The sequence below is a fragment of the Myotis davidii genome, unplaced genomic scaffold, assembly GCF_000327345.1.
Source record: "Myotis davidii unplaced genomic scaffold, ASM32734v1 scaffold143, whole genome shotgun sequence".
Lineage (NCBI taxonomy): Eukaryota > Metazoa > Chordata > Mammalia > Chiroptera > Vespertilionidae > Myotis > Myotis davidii.
Window position 1 is genome coordinate 1,304,584 of NW_006294876.1, and position 15,355 is coordinate 1,319,938.

Consider the following 15,355-nt stretch of genomic DNA (forward strand, 5'->3'; position numbering starts at 1 on the left):
TGTGTGACTATAGACTAGTCATTACCCTACACAACCCTCATTTTCTCACCTGTTATGTAAGGAAGTTGGAGTAGATGAACTGTGAATCACATTTTAGTTTTAAATTCAGTAATTCTACACAAATCATTTCCTTTTACTCCTTTGCACTTTGAAACTGTCAATTATATTGGTTAGTGGAGGAAAGTAGTAAAATATTAAGATAAAAAAATCAATGCATAATAATTTTTGACTGATATGGTGTGCATCATTTATGTCAGGGACTTCCTATTATTTTTTAAGTAAGGTTTTACTTTGCAATTACAGTTGACATACAATATTATATTATTTCAGGTGTACAGCATAGTGACTTGAAATGCATATAACTTATGAAGCGATTGCCTCAATAAGTCTAGTACTCATCTGACACTATACATAGTTATCAGAATATGTTTTAATTATACCCTTTGGAAAATTAATAATTTTACATCAGGGTTCAAAAGAAAAAGATAAAAGGTGACCTGGAGGCAAAATAGTAAGAGAAACTAAAACATAATTAAAAACTGTACTTGTATCACAGTCTTTTCATAAGTCATTTCAAAAATCCATAAATTATAAACTACTTTATCTTGAGCCATTGACCTTCAGATGCTTCACATTCAGCATTGATTTAAAGATATCATTCAATTATGAGTGAGCCACTATTTCTTGGAGAATCTCAACATTACCATTTTATTAGCAGAAGTGGAAATAAAGACAATTGATGAAAAAGCTTGTATAAAAAGAAATATTTTCCACTTCCCACAAATTTAATCTAAAGATATAGATGCAAGATCATAAAGTAAAGATAAATGTAACATCAATTTAGGTAGAAGGAATTTATAGAAATCATATCCATTTATTTAACCTCATTCATTATTTAACCAATATTTTATTAGCCTAGAAATCTTCTGTCCTGTGGTCTTAGAATTTGTTTAAATTTGTACCACTTAAAGAACAGAGACTAGATTTTCCACTGTCATAATGGTTCCTGTAGAAGTATTTTGTCAGAGTAAGCTAGATTTTCCCAACTGCTGGTGTAAATTGGCCAAATCAAAATCATCATGTGGAATCTGGACTCTTTAAGGTACAGAATAGTAAAAAGCACTGGTTTTTTTGCCCTATCTTTTTAGTATTAATTTGCATATTATTACTTGAACTACTTTGACATGGTACTTTATGTTTTTAAACTCTTACCCTTTGTCATGCGGTCTTCTCCTAAGCTAGTTGACTGGTTCCACTTGATTTTTATAAATGTCAGAATATCATTTTGTTAAAAGAAATATCATTTTTATCACCCAGTTCCAACAAATGAAGTGGTTGCAAATGTCTTCTGAGCAAGGTATGGGCACTAACAAAAATTATTTTCTGGCAGGAATGAAAGCACACATAATAAGTCATTTATTCTTTTCCGGTAATAGGCATGAGCAGCATACTCAAGCAAGCAAAGAGATGCTGCCAGCAGCGATATCCAACCTTTTCCATCTCATGGCACACATCAACTAATTACTAAAATTCTGTGCCACACCAAAAAGTATATTATATTTTTTGCCAATGTGACAAAAATATAATTTTGATTTATACACACCAGATGGCTATTGTTGTGTTGGCTGTTGTCATTTTTTTATTTGACAATCTAAGGGAAAAGAGGTCAGTGCCTCTGACTAAATAGTCAAGTTTTGACATATTTTAAATTTTTGTGTGGCACACCAGTTGAAAATTGCTGCTGTCAGTCAAATGATTTCCTGAAAACTGAGTGTTCCTCCTCAAAACATAAGTAAACAGGCAAGCATGCTGAAAAGATCAATATATCTTAACCAAGCAATTGTCTTCTGTTCTTTTTTCAGTGTCTTTATTACTTAACTATTAAGGTTGCTTTTCTTGACCTAGTCTTTAGTGTTCCTATAGTGTTCACCTTAGAGGAACTATGAACAAAGTGTTTATATTTTCATTAAGCCTGCAAAACATCATTTTACTTTGTCACTAAATACATGTCTACTGTGTACATTTAGATCCAGAGAACTAACTTTGTGGGTAAGATTTTTTAGCATGCTTTTTGCATAGGTTTGGGGAGATCTATTTTCCATTTTTGTTTGACCTTACTTTCAACACTAGACTTCTTGCACATGTAACTGCTTTTATAATTTATGAATGTTTCTTTTAATCACAGCAACAGAATTTTCTTTCAAAATATCCTTCTCTGACATTGCTGCCAGAAGAAAAAAAAGTGCCATGGTAGGTAAAGCATAAAAATAAAAATTCTTTTGAAAATTCTTCAAACACCAAATACCTTTTAGAAGTTCTCTCTAAAGGTAAATAAAAAATAATTAGAGATATACCACTTCTAATTAGCAAAGTCCTTCCTGTGTTACTGAAGGAGAAAACTCCATTAAATATTTGTTGACACAACAGACAGACTAATGGGAGCTGACCAGAAGCCATTTATCAATATCACATTTTTTTTAATTTTCTTTTTAGACATTGCTGGTCACCAATAGAAAGAGGTAGCTGAGGGCTACTTGGTTTCTCTCCTGCAATGTCACAACCATAAGATAGCTTGCAATGAAAGAAGCCTCTGGTGAAATGTAGCCATGCACACAAAAATAGTTACACATCCATTCACACATACAATCATGTAGCTGTTCTGAAAACCAAATCATGTTTTTACTTTTCCGCCTAGAGGTACACAGATCCACTTTGCCTAATAAGTTTATTCAAAGCAAATGTGACAGTATCCTAGCAGCAGGATTAAGCTAATAGGCTAGGCAGAATCAAACAGCAAAATCCCCCATTCACACAGAACTGGTGTGAATCCTAAGCCCACAGAACTCTCCAGTAAGGCTCTCAGGCTCATCAGAGTCTTAAAACCTGTTCACTCAAGGGGGGTCATGCCTGCAAAATACTCCATCAAAATGTCAATGTCACAGACATAAAAAAAAATCCTAAAATTTATACGAAACCACAAAAGACACTGAAAGCCAAAGCAATACTGGAAAATAAAAAGGAAAAAAAAAAGAGTTGAAGTCATCACGTTTTCTGATTTTGAACTATACTACAAAATAATATGATACTGGCATGAAAATAGACATAAGGCCAATGGAACAGAATTAAGACCCAAGAAACAACCCCTCACATATATGATCAATTGATATTTAACAACAGAACCAAGAATACTCATGGGCCGTATCAAAATCGTCATGTGGAATCATCAAAGGATACTCTCTTCAATAAATGGTGCTGGGAAACCGGATAACCACATGCAAAAAAGAAATAAAATTGGACACTTACCTTACACCACTCAGAAAAATTAGCTTGACGTGAATTAACGACTTAAACATAAGACCTGAAACCATAAAACTCCAGAACAAATCATAGGGCAAAAGCTCCTTAGCATTGGTCTTGGCAGTGTTTTAGTGAGTATGACACCAAAAGCAGAGCAACAGAGGCAAAAATAAATGTGTGGGACTACATCAAACTAAAAAGCTCTGCACAGCAAATGAGATGATCAATGAAATTAAAAGGTAGCCCACAGAATGGGAGAAAATATTTGAAAATGATATATCTGATAAGGGTTTAATATCCAAAATATATAAGGAACTCATATAACAACAAAATATATAAGGAATGCAAACAATCTGATTTGAAATGAGCAGAGGAGATGAATAGGTATTTTTCTAAAGAAAGACATACAAATAGCAAAAAGGTTCATGAAAAGATGCCCAATGTTACTAATCTTCAGGGAAATGAAAAATAGATACATACCACAGTGAGATATCACCTCACACTGTCATCAAAAGCTGTAATCAAAAATATAAGATTTAGTAAGTATTGATGAGGAGGTGGAGTAAAGGGAGCACTTGTGCACTGTTTGTGGAAATGTAAGTTGATGCAGCCACTATGGAAAACATTATGGAATTTTCTCAAAATTTAAAAATAGAACTACATATAACCTGGCAATCCCACTTGATTATATTCAAAAGAAAGGGAAACTGAATATGGAGATAACTGCACTCCTATGTTTACTGCAGCATTATTCACAGTAGCTAAAGTATGGAAGCAACCTAACTGTCCATCAATAGATAGACGGATAAAAATGTAGTTTATATAATGGAATATTCTCTGTCAAGGGAAAGAAAAACATCCTACTATTTGTGACAACATAGGTGGACCTTGAGGGCTTTGTGCTAAGTGAAACAAGTCAGAGAAAGATAAATACTTTGTGATATAACTTATATATAGAATCTAGGAACTCATTGAAACAGAGAGTAGAATGGTGGTTACCAGGGCTTGTGAAATGGAGGAAATGGGGAAATGTTGGTCAAAGAGTGTAAACTCTCAGTTTTAAGATAAAGAAGTGTTGGGGATCTAATATACAGCATTGTGATTATAGCTAACAATACTGTATTGTATACTTAAAAGTTGCTACTAGAGTAGTTCTTACATGTTCTCACCATAAAAAAGAAATGGTAATTATGTCCCATGATGGAGGTATTAGGTAATACTATATAGATATTAGTGTATTCAATCAATGCATTGTCACCTTAAACATACACAATGATATATATCAATTAATATAAATAGAGAGGGAAAAAATTCTTTCTGCCAATCCACATCTTGAGCATAAATTGTTTTACCAATATCCACTGGCAATTTTTTTAACTTTCTAGAATTGATCAGAAATAAAATTAGCTGGCACGCTTTTACCAGCCACTGGAAAGACTAATTGGGCTTTGACTGGCTTTTCAAATGCTAACTAATCCTTCTTGCAACATGAATTTCTGTTAGAGCACTACAATGTTAATTAACTGAACCAAGAGACAGAGTGTACTGTGTGTCTGTGTGTGCATCCCATTGACCATGCCTAATCACATTCATTATTGTAATTTTCAAGGATTCAGAATAAATCCCTCACTCAGCACAAATTGGAGATTTTTTGGACGTTGTCCTAGATCTGGCTTGAGAAATGTGAATTAAAGGCTACTGGATTATTCCCCTTCCCTCCAAAAACCCACCATGCCAATTACTGTAAATGGCAAATAAAAACAATCAACAAACATTTCTTGAATTGAATTGAGCTGAGCTGAATTGAGTCAAATTGAATCAAATCAAATTGACCAGGCTCATAAAGAAAAGTTTTTTCACATTCCTTAGGTTCCAATTCCAGACCTGCCAGCCACCACAATGGAACCGTATTTATTGTTGAAACAGTTCACTTTCAAGGCCCCAGCACCCCAAAGTCAGGTTCAGATAGGAGCTAAGTTATCACTGGGAGAACTGTGAAAACAACGCTTTCCTAAAGGCTCACATTTCCTTTAAATAATATTTCAGCTTTTTAAAATTCCATAAAATAATTTATTATCATAAGGATTCAGGTGCCATATATTTCCTCTCATTTATTTTTTTCTCTACTCCTGGGAGGCAGGGAAGAGGGTGTTTCAAAAAAAATTGCCAGAATTCTGCTAAGAGAAAAGACTTTTTCCAAAGAGAAAAAAAAACTATTCACATTTAATAGTTCTTGCTGTAAGGATGTTCAAGAATTTAGAACAACTCTCTCCAAAGCTCATTGACTTGTACTACTGGCAGACGACTGACTAGTGACAGGTCCTTAGTGTTTAGTTTGGTGGGACATTTCTGTTCGGCTCCCACATGACATGGCTGCTGGGAAACCTGCCAAACTTGAGTGTTTCCTGCCAGATCTGATTGACCTCACAACTAACCTCTTGGTAACTGGAGCTCTGTTTCTTATACCTGGCTATCGGGAAGGGTCGTGGTTGGGGACAGAAACTTCTCTACTTGCTCACCATCAGAAGAAAAAGACATTTCACTCACTCCATCCTCGTGGTATTTCGCAGCAAAAGCAATTTTATTTCAAAATCAAAGTTCATAGTGCACAGTGTTCCTGTCAACATTCAGATATGAGACAAGCACCACCTAGCAGTACTGTGCGAACCTGTACCCACACCACCGGTTTGTGCTGCCACTCCCTTCTTTCCTGTCTTGCTTGAAAAGATGACCATTAACTTATACTTCAGCTCACATAATTCTCTATGCAGAACACTGGCATTAAATAGCAACATTGGAGTCAAATTATTTGTGTATGCTTCTCTCTCCTACATTCAAACAAACTCTTTAAAACCGAAGGATTCATGATTGCATCCTTAGCACTTAGCACTGTGCCTTGCCTGTTGTCAGGACCCTGGATGGATTGAGAGGTCTTTAAACATAATGCACCTATTGCTACCCTTGTTAGACAAGTTCTCAGTCCAACAGATTTATTCAGTCACTCCGTAGATCCTGAGGATGTTAAATCATTGAGAGCAGGAAAGGGTGAGTTCTCTCTCCATGATTTAAATATCAGAGAAGATGGGTATGACAAAGGGTTGGCTAGTTCCAATGTTCTGTATATAAATGACAAGAACTAGCCTAAAAGTAGTATGAGTGTCCTTCCAGGCAGACGAAGTGCCTAGCAATCTGGGGCAAAAGGGCCAATCAGAGGGAGGATGGCACTAAGTCAAGCTTCCCCCAATTCATCACCATGCCTGTGTTGGCTCTGGCATGAAGATAACATTAGAAAATGTTGAAACCAAAAGCAATAAACTTAAAAAAAAAACTGAGTTAAATTAACAAAAGATTTCCCTGACCTAAATAGAAAGTGTAAATAACTATGATTAACATAAGGTAATTTCCCTAACTCGTCTACTGTTTGAATAGTGGATTAGCTAATAGTTGGTCATCCGATTAATCATACTACAAATATGATATAGATACATACATACATACACACATAGATGATAGATAGACAAATAGATAGGTAGATAATCGATAGATCGATAAATAGATGATAGACAAATAATCTTCCATAACTTCAATACACATGGTGAAGTCACTGCCATTATGTGGACCAGGAGGAAGTGCACAGCACAGGGAGACCTGCTGAGGGCCGGCTTATCTGCTCCTGTCTGGTGGCTGATGCGGTGGCCCAGGGGGCTTGGCCGATGCCAGCGTGAGCTAATCAGGCTGAGCCAGGGCGATCCTAGGGGCGCAGTCTCAGCACCTGGGCCCCTCCCTGCCCAGGCCGGCGTCCCTCTCCTCAGAGCAAGGTCCTATGGGCGGCCTGCCAGCCGTGAAGAGCCTGGAGCCTTCGTGTGGCCCCAACCTCAGCCCCTGTGCTCACAACAACCTTTGTCGCAGCCCCAGGCCCCTGGTCTCCTCAGAGGTGACCTCGCCCAGGGCGCAGGCTGCCTCCGCTGGCAGAAGCCCGTTGCTGAGGGTTGGAAAAACACAGACATTTTTAATGGAAGCAAAATGGGGCAAGGGACTCACGATCACTGGGGACTGAGCTCAGGTGAGGCAGGTCGAGCCCTGTACCCATGCCATGGCAGCCACAGCAGCCTGGCGGCAGGGGGGCGGCCTGGCCAACGGGGGCCTGCAAGGCGCCCAGGCTGCCAGCTTCATCCCTGGGCAGGAGCAGACGCTCTGGCCCAGCTGGTTCTGTGAGCACCCCAAGGGCATGCACCAGGCACTGCCAGAGCCTCCTCACCTTAATGACTTAATCACACACCACCCCTGAGTACTTAACCACACCCTGGCGAGCCCTCGAGCCCCCTGGCGAGCGATTTTGATGTAGTCCCATTTGTTTATTTTCTCCTTAGTCTCTCTTGCCCTATGATCTGTGTCTGTAAAGATATCGCTAGGACATATGTCTGCAATTTTGCTGCCTATGGAGTCTTGTAGGGTTTTTCTGGTTTCCTGTCTTACATTCAAGTCCTTTAGCCATTTTGAGTTTGTTTTTGTGTATGGTGTAAGTTGGTGATCTAGTTTCATTTTTTTGCATGTATCTAACCAAATTTCCCAGCACCATTTATTAAAGAGAGAATTTTGACTAAAAAAAAAAAAAAAAACTCAAATCATTAGAGAGTTTTGAGTTATTTCTTCGTAAAAATACATCAAGGGTAGTTGGAACAGTTTGTTTTCTCCTCATCATGTAATTTACAAAATGGAGTAAGCATTTTTTCTATACCTAGGCAAATTTTCATTTTCCTTCCTAAATTTGGGTTGGCTTTCAACATTTTTTCCTTTGCTTTTATGTCATGAGACACCCCCAAGAGTTCCTCTAATGTGGTTTTTGCCAGCATCACTTCCTCTGAGACGTCTTTATCTTTTTCACTACAACCACGTTCCTCATTGACGTCAGTAAGTTCTCCATCACTAAGCTCTTCCGGCTGCTCTTCTAGTGTCTCTCAAACAGTGGATGTGTCCATATTTCCATGGTCAGCTAGTCCTGTAACTCCTACTTTCGATGAGAAACTTTACCCCCAACATTATCACTTTTGGTTTATCTGATGGACTTTCAGCTTTTTTGACCAATTTTTCTTCCTGCTATCTGGTTTTGTGAAATGTTTTATGAATTTATCACTGAAAGAAGTGAGATGATTGATCATTGGTCATGTAGGAGTTTTCTTCCCCATTGTACAAATCATGAAATGAGGGTTGAGGGTAGGTCAAGTGACTGAACCAACGTCACAAAGCAGATGTTCTCATTGCTCAAAAAATGAGCCAAAGCTCTTTGATGCATATTAACAACCACTTCATTTACTCTTATAATTCTGTGAGAAGACTGGTGGGTCCTCCTGCTACCCATGATCATTACTAGGGCTGCAGTTATCTGAGGACGTGACTGAATCAGCTCCTTCAAAGGATGGAAAATTGCCCTGGTTATTGCCCAGAGACCAGCTGGACCTATCAACCAGAGAACCCCAGTTCTTCTCCATGTGGAGTCTTCATGAGGCATAAGCTTCTCACAGTAAGGTGTCTGGGTTCCAAGAAACAAAAAAGTAAAAGATGTCAGAGTTCCTGCATCCTGAGCTGCAGCATCTTTTCTGTCACATTCTATTAGTCAAAACCAGTTAATACTAATGCAGATTCAAGAAGGAGGCAAATAAACTCTACCTCTTGATGTGAAGAATGACAGATGTGTACCAAGAATTAAGAAATGATTGGTCACCATCTTTGGAAATAACTGTCACACAATTCATAATAATATATAAGCAAGAAGTAAGCATAATACAAGTTATTTCTCACTTAAATGACAGTCTGAAATGAAGGGTTTCTGCTCACCAGGAAGCTCTTCTCCATGCAATAATTCAGACACCAAAGTCCTCCACCATTTTCAGATTCACAGTCATTTTCATCTAGCAAAGGGAGAGAGGGAAAATACAGAGAAGATAGCACACTTCTTAAAAGCCTCAGAGGAAGTTATATGCATTACTTCAAAAGACAATCAATAATCACATAACCACATCCAGATATGTGCAAGGCTAAGAAATATTTTAGGTCACTGGCTAGATAGCCATTCCATCCATTTTTCCCTCTTCTTCCCCAAAAAACCAACTTGGCTAATCATTTTGCCAAGGTTAGTAAGAAGAAAAGCTAGGATTGGAATCTAGATCTACAAAATTCTAGAAAATGGGTTCTCTTCATTATGCCTGAAGGAAAATTGAATGCCTATTACAAATACCTTGTTGGAAGAAGACAACTAAACCAAGCAATAAATATCCTATAATAAATATTACAGTTACAATATACATCAGGTACTGTGGGTGTAGAATTTGACATGGAAGAAAATGGAGAGTGGCAAAAGATAACATTAAACAAATTAAAAGAAGACAGATGGGCAGAGATGGTGAAAAAATTATAATGAAGAAATAATATGATAAGACTTTAGAAATATCATCTTGTTCATATAATTCAATATAAATTTAGACCAATGGATTCTCAATGATACATTGAGTTCTTTTATCATATCAAAGGTCATTTTTCTGGGAAATTTTCATGAAAAGGTTTTAAATTATCTCTGTTATTGATGTCTTAGAAATCATTTTTCTCATAATCTGTCTTTGCTATTCTTTCCAGTATGAAAACATTCTTCTCAGTAGAAAAGACAAAAGTAAAAGAGGACTTGAAAAGTTTCCTTTTTCTGACAAAAAGACAGCTTGTTCTTTTTGTTAAGACATAACTTTAGATATCTTTCTATATATACAGTACAATTTTTAGCATTAATTCTAACTGAAAGGACCAAGAAAGATATCACAAAGCACTTGAGATAGTAGGCTTGAAAGATGAAGCTAATGAGCTGATTATGAAGCAAAGGGCATGGAATCATAAAATGCCATGTCCTCTCTTTGGAAAGCGTGGGGAATAGACTTAATCAAAGATAAGCTTCACAGGAACATAACTGTAAAAGGTTGCAAAGGTTTTTTGAGATCATATGTAGGAATTCCTGGAATATCATACTTAGAAGTTGTATTTTGTTATTTTAAAAATGCCAAAGCCATTAAAATAAAAAGACTTCTGCACAGTAAAAATACAATCAGCAAAATGAAAGGTAATCAACATATTGAGAGAAAATACTTGTAAACCATCTATCTGATAAGGGGTTAATATCAAAAATATAAAAAGAACTCATACAACTCAATAGCAAAAATAAGCAATTAGATTTAAAATGGGCATAGGAACTGAATAGACATTTTTCCAAAGAAAACATACAAATGACCAACAGGTACATGTAGATGCTCAGCATCACTAATCATCAGGGAAATACAAAGCAAAACCACAATGAGATACCAGCTCTCACACCTATCAGAATGATTATATATATAAAAAAAAAAGAGTCAAGTGTTGGCGAGGATATGGAGAAAAGGGAACACTTGTGTATTGTTGGTGGGAATGTAAATTGGTGCTGCCACTATGGTAAACAGCACTGAGGCTCCTCAGAAAATTAAAAATAGAACTGCCATATGATCCAACAATCTTACTTATCCAAAGGAAAGGAAATTTCTTCTGCAAAGAGATATTTGCACTCATTGTACATAACAGCATTATTCAATTATTCACAAAAGCCGAGACATTGAAACAAGTGAAGTGTCTATTAGAAAGTGACTGAATAAATAACACACACACACACACACACACACACACACACACACACACACACACAATGAATATTATTCAGCCATAAAAAAAGAAGCAAATCCTGCCTTTTGCAACAACATGAATAAACCGTGAGGGCATTATGCTAAGTGAAATAAGTCAGAGAGAGAGAGAAAGAATACTGTATGCTTTCACTTAGAGGTTAAATCTGAATAATCCTAACTCATAGAAACATAGAGTAGAATGGTGGTCTCCCAGGACATGGGAGGGGGGAAATGAGATGTTGATCAAAGGGTTAAAACTTCCAGGTACGAGATACATAGGTTCTGGGTAACTACTGTACAGCATGGTGACTATAACTAACAATATGATATACTTGAAAGTTAAGAGAATTGATCTTAAATGTCATTATTAACCTTATACTGATAACCATTTCACAATACTCTATATCTGTATCAAATCATCACATTGTACAACTTGAACTTAAATGTGTTATATGTCAAAAATATTTTGATAAATCTGAAAAAGCTGCAGAAGCATTGAAGGGATTTGTGGAGATTCGTCTTACCCAAGCTTTGTTTTTAAAGAAATAACTGGAATACAGTTTGGAAGAATAAAAAAATTAAAATTTATGTCCCCTCTTAGTTCACATAGGATGCTGTAACAAAATACCACAGATTAGGTGGCTTATAAACAACAGAAATTTATTTCTCACAGTTCTAAAGGCTAGGAAGTCCAAGATCAAGACTTTGGCAGATTCAGTATCTAGTGAGGACACGAGTCCTGGTTCTCTGTGTCCTCACATGGTGGTAGGGGCCAGGGAGCTCTCAGACGCTTCATTCATAAGAGTCTGAATCCCATTTATATGGGCTCCACCTTCATGACCTAATCACCTTCCAAAAGCCCCACTTCTTAATACACTGGGGGTTATGTTTGAACAAATGAATGGGGGTGGGGCAAAAAATAGTCTATAGCAGGTACCTAGACCAATTAGGAGTTTATTACCATCATTTAGGTAGGAGATATGTACGAAGGGCTGGACTAAGCACTGGCAAGGGAAGTAAAAAGGAGAGAAGGTGGGGAAATGGAAATCAATGCTGTGTTTTTCTTTCTCCTCAATGAAAGGATGAAGGCCATGCACCCAGACAGGTCAAACTTGAGTTTGGGAGGTTCAGGAGACAATTTTTTAAAAAATATTTGATGACATCAATGTGGAATGTTGAACAAAAGACTAGAAATTCATCCGAGCCAACCAGTTGCCTCTGTTAGTTGGAGCAACTTCCTGTGCACCAAAAGGTTGCGGGTTCCATTCCCAGTCAGGGCATATGTCTTTGTTTCAGATTTGATACCCAGGCAGGGTGCATACTAGAGGAAACCGATTGATGTTTCTCTCTCACATTTATGCCTCTCTCTCTCTCTCTCTCTCTCTCTCTCTCTCTCTCTCTCAATAAAAAGATATCCTCAAATGAGGATTTAAAAAAAAGACTTGAAATTCACATCTGGTGACCAGGAAAGTACATAAATTTGAGGACAAAAATGGCTGGTCCTAGTGTCCTAGCTTCAGGTGCCTAGAAAGTGGTTTCTGGCATTATCTTCTCATCGCTAGACAATAAAGATTCCCACATATATGTGGTTTATTTGTTTGGAATGTTAACGGTATAAGCAATGTGTGTGTGTGTGTGTGTGTGTGTGCACGCGCATGTATGTGTGTATGCATGACACATGTACATATGCATTTTTCTCGACTACTATAAAAAATAAACTAATCAGAAATGGACATAATAAAATCATTGACTTGATACTTGCCAACTTACTAGTATAATACCCCAGAACCTTCAGCACAATAACAACTGAATTGTCTATGGCAAAAAGAATGTACTTTCTTTCACAGTAAAAATTGCCATCTAGCAAATTCTTTTTCTACTGCTGTCACTTGACATTTCCTTTTACTCTAAAAGATTACTGCACAGCAGAAAAAGCACATAGTTATTGTGGCTATATAAAATTAACTTTTTATATCCCCCAAATCACAAATTCCTACAGATCAAAGCTGCAGCTACTGAATAAAAAGTAAAATTCAGATGTGATCATAAAACTAAACTATTTAAAGTTCTTATGAAATTTGAAGCCACTAAAAGTCATAGGAAATAATCCCCTCATATAAAACCCTATTGATTTATATTTTAATAAAAACTGAGTATTACTTAGAAAATTTTGATTTTTAAAAGCAGATGAAAAGAAACTCACTGCAGAGTACAAGTCTGGAATTCTGAAACTCTGGTCTTTTAAAACATACATCCTCAGAAATTCTCCCATGACCTAGAATCTGTTGGCATACTTCATTCCTCCTATTGCTACCCCTTACCTCTCTTTTTATCCTAATTTACAGCATTTGTCAAGCACAGATAGGATGAAAGTAATGTAAATAGGCAGCTATGGGCAGATTTTGTTGTAAAAATAGAAACTAAGGGCTTGGAGCTGTATCTGAATCTCGTTTGCTTGGCAGTGATGTAGATGTTCAGACAGGACGAACTTTCACTGGAAGGTATGGCTATAAATAAAAGTGTTCCCAAAGAGAAAGTGATAAAATGGGATCTCCTTGTATGTGAGCCAACAAAGGAGTTGGATCCTCTCTTCCTTGGTTCATCAGACTTAAGTTGGATTCCCTAATCTTTAGATGAGAGACATTTAATGTCTTAGTTATAATCTAGAGGAAAACCCCTCAATATTTATCTGAATTGATCCATTTTGTAAGTATGCAGTCAGGGGAATTGAAAGGCAATTTAACTAGTAACTGTGTGGTGGTTGACGGGCAGGGCACCAATTAGACCAGTGGGGTCAGACCAGACCTGAGTTTAGCAACCTTACTTCTTGAGTTCTGGCTAGGGAAGAATTCAGAACCAAGACTCAAACTATAAGATAACATCCTATCTAATAAAAGAGAAACATGGTAATTACAGTACCTCTGCTACCCTTCCCATTGGCTAATCAGGGCGATAGGCAAACTAACTGCTAGCCAAGATGGCAGCCGGAAGCCAGGCAGCTTGAAGCAAACATGAGACTTGCTTGCTTCAGTGACAGAGGACTCCAACGTTTCCCGCCTGCCACTGCCGGCCCCTAGCTTGCAGTTTGAAACATTGTAACAAATATAGAAGCTAAACAAAACCCCAGAAACCTGCTTTCAGCCAGCCGGGATCTCAGAGCTGGAGTTGAAACAGTGTTTTGATTATAGAACCCAAACAAACCAGATACCTGCTTTCAGCAGCCGAGGCCTCAGAGCTGGAGCCAAGCCTCAGAGCTAAAGCTGGCCGAGAATAAAAAAAGAAAAGAAAAAAAGGAGCGGTTGGGAGCTTCAGTCACCCACCAGCCTGAAAACAGCCCTCAGCCCCTCATCCAGACTGGCCAGGCACCCCATTGGGGACCCCCACCCTGAAGGGTGTGTGACCAGCTGCAAACAGCCATCAGCCCCTCACCCAGGCTGGCCAGGCACCCAAGCGGAACCCCCACTCTGATCCAGGACACCCTTCAGGGCAAACCAGCCGGCCCCCACCCATGCACCAGACCTCTATCCTATATAGTAAAAGGGTAATATGCCTCCCAGCACTGGGATCAGTGGAGCCGAGAGGCCTCCTGGCACTGGGATCAGCGTGACAGGGGGCAGAGCCCAACCCCCCTGATCCCCCTGCGGCTCTGTGAGTGATACGGGGCGGGGCCACAACCTCCCTATCTGCCCTGCTCTGTTCGTGACAGGGGAAGGCGCCCCAACCCCCTGATCGCCCTGCAGGTCTGTGTGTGACAGGGGGCAGTGCCCCAACTCCCCAATCACCCCTGCTCTGAGCCCCACCAGGGGCTGCACCTAGAAATTGGGCCTGCCCTCTGCCACCCGGAAGCAGGCCTAAGTCAGCAGGACGTTATCTCCCGAGGGGTCCCAGACTGCTAGATGGCATAGGCCGGGGTGAGGGACCCTCCCTCCCTCCCAAGTGCACAAATTTTTGTGCACCGGGCCTCTAGTTTATTTATAAAATTTATAAAATGACAGAGGTAGAAAAAGTGATTTGTAAAAGAAATGAGCTGAAGAAACAAGTTACTGAGGCAAAGGAAGGGCCCTAGGAGTTCGGGAGTGAGGAAAATAATGATAATGTACCTGGGGGGAATGGGAGGGAAGGGAAAAGATGCTGGTGTGTTCCCCGGAGGAAAAGCACACTGAGTCCTCCATCCTAAGGATTTTAGGGTGTTTTTAAGGGAGGTTCCAGAATAATATCTCAATAGAATATTTAGTAGCTTTCCAGATGTGTCCATTCAGGGTCTAGGTCTCACCTGATTGGTCAGTGCCAAGGCAAAGGGTCATTATCCAATCAGCTGGTCCTGAAGTCAGTTGCAGAATCACTTATCTGGTTTTGCTGCTTTTCTG

The 15,355-nt window shown here is 38.6% G+C and overlaps 1 protein-coding gene across 1 annotated transcript in view; it reads left to right on the forward strand.

The window, feature by feature from the left end:
- LOC102769334 (transcription initiation factor TFIID subunit 11) overlaps positions 1–15,355 on the forward strand; it is a 28,464-nt gene that overhangs the window by 193 nt on the left and 12,916 nt on the right. The window lies entirely within an intron of this gene.